This window comes from Macaca mulatta, chromosome 4 (assembly GCF_049350105.2).
Source record: "Macaca mulatta isolate MMU2019108-1 chromosome 4, T2T-MMU8v2.0, whole genome shotgun sequence".
Lineage (NCBI taxonomy): Eukaryota > Metazoa > Chordata > Mammalia > Primates > Cercopithecidae > Macaca > Macaca mulatta.
In genome coordinates, this window is record NC_133409.1 from 152,629,549 (window position 1) to 152,637,257 (window position 7,709).

The following is a 7,709-nucleotide window of genomic DNA, read 5'->3' on the forward strand; positions in this document are numbered from 1 at the left end:
AGCTAAATAATGGCCCCCAAACATATCCATATCCTAATCATTTTTATGATTAATGCTTTATGTTGAAGGCTCTTGATGGGAACCCAGGAGGCCAGGTATAGTCTAAGCACTGTTCCCCCTGGAAATAGTTAATATACCAATTGCATTCAATAGAAGAAAGCAAAAACCACCTTGGACTTAAAAAAAAAAAACAACATTCTTGGCTGGGCACGGTGGCTCATGCCTGTAATCCTAGCACTTTGGGAGGGCCGGGGTGGGCAGATCACCTGAGGTGAGGAGTCCGAGACCAGCCTGACTATTATGAAACCCTGTCTCTAATAAAAATACAAAAATTAGCTGGACGTGGTAGCACGCACCTGTAATCCCAGCTACTCGGGAGGCTGAGGCAGGAGAATCACTTGAATCCAGGAGGCGGAGGTTGCAGTGAGCTGAGATCACGCCATTGCACTGCAGCCTGGGCAACAAGAGCCGAAATTCCATCTCAAAAAAACCAAACCAAACCAACACACACACACACACACACACACACACACACACACACACACAAATAAAAAAACCATTCTCAAAGACACTGTCACCCCCAGGCTTCTTTCCGTGGGCATGGGGGTGGCCGGACCTTGCCTTTTTTCATCTGGGCAATAGAGTGTTCTTCAGAGATTGCCCGCAGGATCGGAGATCCAAACCCCAGGGCCAACCAAGAGAGGTTTCCCACTTCTTTCTTGTGGCCCACACTGACACCCACACCCTGAAGCCACCAGTGAGGTCTGCTCCCTTGATCACCAAAGGGGAAAGAGGGGACTGGAGAGAGCAGTGGAATGAAAGTCCTTTCAAGTTCACTGTTGTGACAAACCTGGAGACCAGAAATAGAAATAGGGAAGCCTGGCCTTGATGCGGGGCTGACCAGAGGCCACAGGTCTCCCACTTCTTCTTCACAGTGCTGGAGGCTTCACAGGCTTTTCCCAGGGAAGCCCAGTGTCTGTCCTGGAAAAGAGACTGGTTCTCAAACCCTTGGAATGCGGATCCAGTACCCTAGGCACCTGATTGTACCTGGTCCCCAGGCAAAGCGTGAGGATGATGGGGTCTCCAGGCCCCTGGGAGCTGCACCGCCCTTCACACCTGGACACCGACTGCATCTTTCTTTAGGTTCTCCTCTGTTTCCGTGAGCCACAAGCAGCTGGGCCCTGCAGGAGATCCCAGCCCACCCAGCCCAACTCTGTCCACCTGGTCTCGCTGTTCCAAGGCTTCCTGGAGAGGGCAGCGTGAATTTGGAGTGGAAGTGTTGCCCATGCTACAAGCCCCACTCAGCCTGAGAGAGAAGGAGCCCTGGTTCCCTGAGCCCAGGTCCAAATGCTGCTAGAGAGGCCCTCAGATCCTAGGTCTGCTAAATTGTCACCCGCTCTTCCTCAGCTACCAACCGCAGAAGCCAAGTGGGCAGCTTTACAGATGTTGAGCTTTTGGTTCCTCAGCAGATGGCTGCAGTTGGACCTGGGGCCTCCAAACTGCAATGTACAGTACATCCAGTGTTTGCCAAGGGAAAACCACTGAGGGAGGACTACTTTTTTTCATTACAATAGGGATGAAGGAATGAAGAGATCAAAGGACAGCAAAGACATGGAATGAAACTTCAGTGGTATTTGAGTGTTTATGAGTCTGTGCATGAGAGAAGAGGAGAAAGACACTGCAGGTAAAAGGAAAAACCTACAGGTTTCTTCTTGTTCTGGAGGCATCTGTGGTTAGAAAAGGACTTTGGTGTTTATTCTCAATTTTTTCTGAGGTCTCAGCTCAATTTCCCCAATCAGTTCAAGCTTATTAGCAAAGAGCACAACAGTAGGGAGAAGGGGGTCTCCAGTGGAGTCTGGAGGAGATCTTGGAGAACCACTGGACCTGAGGTTTTGCCAAGTTCAAGACAGCGGTGTGCATGGAGCTTGATTGGCATATGGATCTGCCGGTCCAGAGTTGGAAGAGGAAAATCAAGGTTATTATATTTATATAATCAAAGTCCTTAAAACATGTATGTAAACTTCATTTAGTAATTATTCTGAACCCTCTATTATCCATCTCATAGTCAAGAGTTATACCTGCTACCCCCACCCCTCACCCATGCCCACCCCGCCAGGGCCCAGAAGCCATGTGTCTCCCCCATCACCACCTTCTTCCTTGCCCCTAAACCATCCTGACTAAGCCTGCTTCTGTTTAGAGGTAATTTCTTCATGTTTCTCTGTGTTTTCCCATGATGTTTGCACTCTCTATGAAACAAGGGATAGCTTTGTCATTCTGGCTTTTCCTTTACACCCACAGAAAAATTTTTCCTAGGAGTTGACACCCTCACTGTGGACCTGGAGCCCCGGACGTGGTGAGCTCTGGTCCCTGGGGCAGTCCCTGATGCACTCCTGCTCTGGCTGGGCTAGGCGCCCTTGTCACCAGTTGGTAAAAACAAACCCCAGAGTATGTGCAGAACAACATTTTGATGAAATGTTGGTGGTGTGGGTACGGGAAATGAGGGGAGGAATTCCACTCAAGGGGAAATGAATTTAGAAAGAATTTGTCACATAACGCTTGGAAAAGGAGCCGTGAGGGAGACTAGAGTAAGCTTTTCACCTGGAATATCTTTCTTCTCTTCTGCCATGCACAGACAGAGAATTTGGGATCTCAGGGACCCGCCAGCACTTCCTGGAACCCTGTTTTCTGAGGCTCCAGAGGCTGCCTGCTTTTTTTTTTTTTTTTTTTTTTTTTTTTTACCAGTTGCAAAATACTGGTTCCCCTCTACTCCCTCTCAACCATTCCCACCCACTGCCTTTCAAGTAGACAGCCCCTTTGAAGACTTTTGGCTTACGTTTTCTTCTTTCTCTCCATGTCTCTTAACAGCATACATTGGAGTGACTTAAAACATTTCAGTTTCAGGCACTCTGTACTGATTTTTCAATTTTGCTTTCACCCTTGGTATCTGGCCCCAACATATACAATTTCATCCTCTCAGTGAATATATGGTAATTTTGACTTGATTGGGAGTCAGAGATACAATTATTTATGCATGTGAATATTAGCCAAACCTGAGCTGCATGTTAAACTCCCTTCACTTATCTTTTCCATGCACACATACTGATGTTTTCCAGGGATTTAATAATTACCTGGTGTTTTCATTTTCTTACTTACCATGTTCTTCTACTTTAATAAATGTATCCCCCAAGTCTACCCTAGTTGAGTAAATCTCTTCTCGGTATCTTCAAACTCATGGAGGTTGTTGTCAAGGTCATTTTCCTGGGGAAGACTCTCTTTGCCTTCCCACCCACCTGGGCCTGCTTGTCACTTTCTGGGCCTGCTGCCTTGTCAACTCTTCTCCTACCCCCACCTACTTCTCTGGTGAGTTTCATCCCCTCTTACCAGTGCCGCAGTTCCCTAGATCCAAAATCTCCCTCTTTGGGTATAGGTCTTCCTTTCTGGAACATATCCCAAAATTTCCTGAAAAAGGATTCAATTCTTGATGTATTGCATGTTTGAATTTCTTCCCATTTTACAGAGATGGATTGTAGAGATGAGGTCATCTTTGGCCGGAGCAACTGGGGCCACAGGAGAAGCTCCTCCAAGGGCGTAGGTGGCCTCTTTGATGCACAAAATATCTAAATCATTCCTATCCAATTTCCCCAGCAGGCAGCAGAATAAAACACCAGGGGCTGGAGTCTACTGTTTTGAGATAAAAGTTGGGCCTTCTACTATTAGGGTTCTTGCAAGATGTTGTTCCGGAGGTTCAGCTGAAGGGTTAGATGAACTCAGGCAAGCGTCCTTAAGGCTCTGGGCCAAAGTTTCCTTCCCCAGGCATTGAGTCAATCTGATGGCCTTCTCATAGCTGAGGATCAGATGTGGGGAAAATGCTTTGAGACCAAGGACAATGTCATTGTCCTCAAATACACTTTCAGAGAGTACTGAGTAAATTATTAAAACACCTAACCTCAGCCTGCATCTGGTTCTTCCTAAGCTATCAGAGGGGAAGAGAAGGGAGAGGCATTGTGAGTGGGGCTCCAGGCCAGGAGAACAGAGGAGGGAGGGAAAGGGTGAGAGGAGAAGAGGAGGGAGGGCAGGTTGGTGTCAGCACACAGAGGGATCCCAGGATTCAGGATTCCGGATTCCTTGCTAGCAAGTGTGGCAGAGGAATGGGGCCAGGGAATACCATCATGAGGCCACATTTGGCTGGTCTCACAGCTTCCATTTCTCCACTTGCTGGAGTCTCTCATCAATGTGATTATAACCTGATGAAGCAGAACCCAGCACCTGGTTCTGAGACTGGTGCTGTCACCCAGCCCCTAGTTCTTTCTTTACTCCCTTCCTGTCTCCTCACTCCCAACCACTGACCCCTTTCCCTGGTGATATTCTTCCCATCTTGTCATTCTTCCCACCACAAACTACAGGGAAGCTACCTTTTGGGCTCCTGTCATGACTGAGAAAACCTTGAGTGACTAAAACACATAATCTCTTTTTACTCTGTAGTCTGGGGTGTCTTCCCATCTCCACCTCCCTCTCTGGTTCGGCAGAATCCAGGTGACCCCAAACATGCCTTTCCCCTCCGATGCCTCTTCATCCTCTGCAGGACAAATCTTTTCACCTCCTGACTCTCTCTGGTGGGGACCTGCTGGACAGCCTGCATGCCTGTCCGCCCCAGGGAACAACCCAGCTTCCGGTGTCGCTCTGTACTCACTCACCTTTCCCCAGGACACCTTTCCTGGCTCTAACTTTAAGACCCTCTCCAGCTGTTATAAACTCCTGGGCAGTGTTTCATCAATCAGAGTGGCAGGACACTGGCAGCTCAATTAGTGGCTTGGGAGCTGGGATCCTCTGCTAGGTGTTTGCTATTTTTCAAGAGGAGGAGAGACTTGCTTTTAGAGGAGAGGAGCTAGATAAGATCTTAGGAGGCCCGTTCTAGTTCAGGCACCATCCTCCTGGGGAAAGTTTAACTGACAAGCTGGACTTTTTAGGGGATGGCACAATCCACCTTGACTTTTTCATTTTATTATTCTCTCCAAAGGCATCTTCACCTCCAGGTTTTCTTGGGGCAGAATGGTGTTGGCCTGCCCAGTGTTCATCCACTTTTCCTTCAGAGCCTCCTCCTCCCAGGGAAGCTCCCCGCGTGTCCTCAAAGCAGAGAGTGGTTTCCAAACGGACCCCCACCCCCAGCATCCGATTGGGTTATCCCGCCCCAAGCTGGAGGGTGGGGGCTCATGGGGTCGCCAGGCACCAAGGGCCCCACCCGCGTAGACCTGGTCTCTCCTCCAGGCTCGGCTGGGCCTTGGAGGGCTGCGAGCAGCTCGGCTCTGAGGGAGGCCCCAGCTCGGCGCTGCCCAACGTGGACAGCCTTCCTGGCCCACCCGGGAGTTGAGTTTCAAGGCTTCCCGGAGAGGCCAGCCCGGATTCGGAGCGGAGGGTTTCTCAGGCGGCGAACCGCCTCTGAGAGAAGCAGCCCTGGTTCCCTGAGCCCGGGGCCACCGCTGGGAGGGAGCGCGCTTGGATCTTGCAGCGGCTAAAGCCTCGCGCTTCCTCCTCGACTACAAGCCGCTGAAACTAAGTGGCAACTCCGCACTATTTAAGTTGAGGTTCCTCTGCCATGGCTGCAGTTTGCTGTTTCAGCTTCGTGTACCACTTAGTACTAAGTTTAACACTTAGTGTACTTAATGTAACACTTAGTGTGTTAAGTGTTTCAGCTTAGTGTAGAGAGGCTTCTTTCTTCCTCTTCTGGAGGAGTCACTGGTAAGAGACGAATTCCGTGGTTAGAGCCCACTTGGTGGTTAGAAGACGACTTTGGTGTCCATCCCCAACCCCATCCGAGATCGCAACTCTGTTCCCTGTCAGTACCAGCTCCTCAGCAAAGGGCTCGGTGGCTCTCTCCAGAGGAGACTGGACGACGTTGTCAAAGCGGCTGGATCAAAAGTGTTCCCACGTCGGAGGGAGCGGTGTCCACCATGAACACCTGGTACCAGCCTGGTACCAGCATCCGGGGGTGTGGAGTTGGGAGGGAAAGCCACAGTGTGGGGAAGGAGGGGCATGATCAAACCACACTGGGCAGAGCCCTCGGTGTTTAGGGATCTCGAGTTGGGATGGAAACCCTGAGCTGGAGGCCGTCCGTGGAAACTCATTTCCGCATGAGGTCCCGTCAGGTTCGGCTGCGGTTTCTCCTCTGCAGGCACAGGTGACTGACTGCCCTTCAGCATTGGCCCATCTGTCCGTCTCCTCTCCTGACCCCAGTTCATCATAGGAGAGGGAACTCGGTGCTGGAGTGTGGAGAATCCAGGAAGTCAGAAGGCTCACACCTGGGTAAAGGGTTTTGAAAATCCAGGTACCTGGGCTGACAGGCGCCTGTTTTCACTTATGAAGTTTCCCTTCTTTTCCCTTTACTTCCCATGATAAAATAAAACATACATCAAGGAAAAGATACTGTAACTACTAGCATATTTCAAGATGTAAAGTGAGAAATTTATTCTAAGTATAATTTTTAATTTGCAAACATTTTACCCAATTTTATAATTATAATATTTATAATTACAATTATCTTATTTATAATTAAATAAACATATATTTATTTATGTTAAATAAATATATACATATATTTATTTATGTTAAATAAATGTATATAAATAAAATTTATTTATATACATAAATATATATCATAATTATCATATTTGGGCACTACAGTGTAAATATTTTCAAATTATCTGTAATTTAAAAATATAGCAGTGTAATTCTATGCTGTGTGGAAAAAAAGAATTCAAAAAAGCAAGCTTGTGTTAGCTTGGTAAATTATTTTTTATGATATAAGAGAATATTGTTGTATGCTGTACCAAGTTTAATGTAAAAGATGGACACCTCACACAGATCATTCAGTTATCCAGAAACATTTCACTGTGAATGTGTAAGTGGAAGTTGAGCACAATTCTAAACATGTTGGGTGTCTCAAAGGATCAGGATCTTGAATTTAGCATCACTTTTGTATATATTTTATTTATTTAATAGAAGCTCTAGAACTTACTATGTCTCAGGCACTGTTCTAGGTGCTTTTGACGCATTAAAACACATTTAATCTGGCCGGACGCGGTGGCTCACATCTGTAATCCCAGCACTTTGGGAGGCACTTTGGATCACCTGAGGTCAGGAGTTCCAGATGCGCCTGGTCAACATGGTGAAACCTCATCTCTACTAAAAATACAAAAATTAGCCAGGCATGGTGGCAGGCATCCGTAATCTGAGCTACTCGGGGAGCTGAGGCAGAAGAATCGCTTGAACCTGGGAGGCAGAGGTTGCAGTGAGCCGAGATTACACCACTGTACTCCAGCCTGGGCAACAAGAGTGAAACTTTGTCTCAACAAACAAATAAACAAACAAGCAAAACACACAAAAAATGGAAAAACCACATTTACTCCTTCTAACAGCGCCAGGTAGAGGTGTGCCCTACCTTGTAACTTGGAAGTACCAGCCTGGGACCCTGTGTGCCAGCATTTACTCTTTTGTAAACCACCTGTGAAAATGAAGGACAAATTTATTACCTTGATGATTGTAGTGATGGTGACCTGATCTCAGCAGTCACAAGTTAGAGAAAGGTTCCTGCTGAGGACAGACCTCAGGAAGGCAGTTGGTCCAGGACCCACATCACCTTTCTTGATGTTTCCTGACATTGCCCTGGGTCTGCAGTCACAGTTCTGCAAAGTTCTCTGGGATCCAAGTCTAGG

General features: G+C 47.7%; 1 long non-coding RNA gene across 1 annotated transcript; it reads right to left on the minus strand.

Moving 5' to 3' along the window:
* Positions 1–1,613: 1,613 nt before the first annotated feature.
* LOC144340515 (uncharacterized) lies at positions 1,614–7,500 on the minus strand. Its single transcript, XR_013416699.1, has 4 exons — positions 7,436–7,500; positions 4,695–6,296; positions 3,382–3,844; positions 1,614–1,942 (listed from the first exon to the last, which is right to left on the minus strand). It is a non-coding gene; the product is annotated as an uncharacterized LOC144340515 (long non-coding RNA).
* Positions 7,501–7,709: the final 209 nt, after the last annotated feature.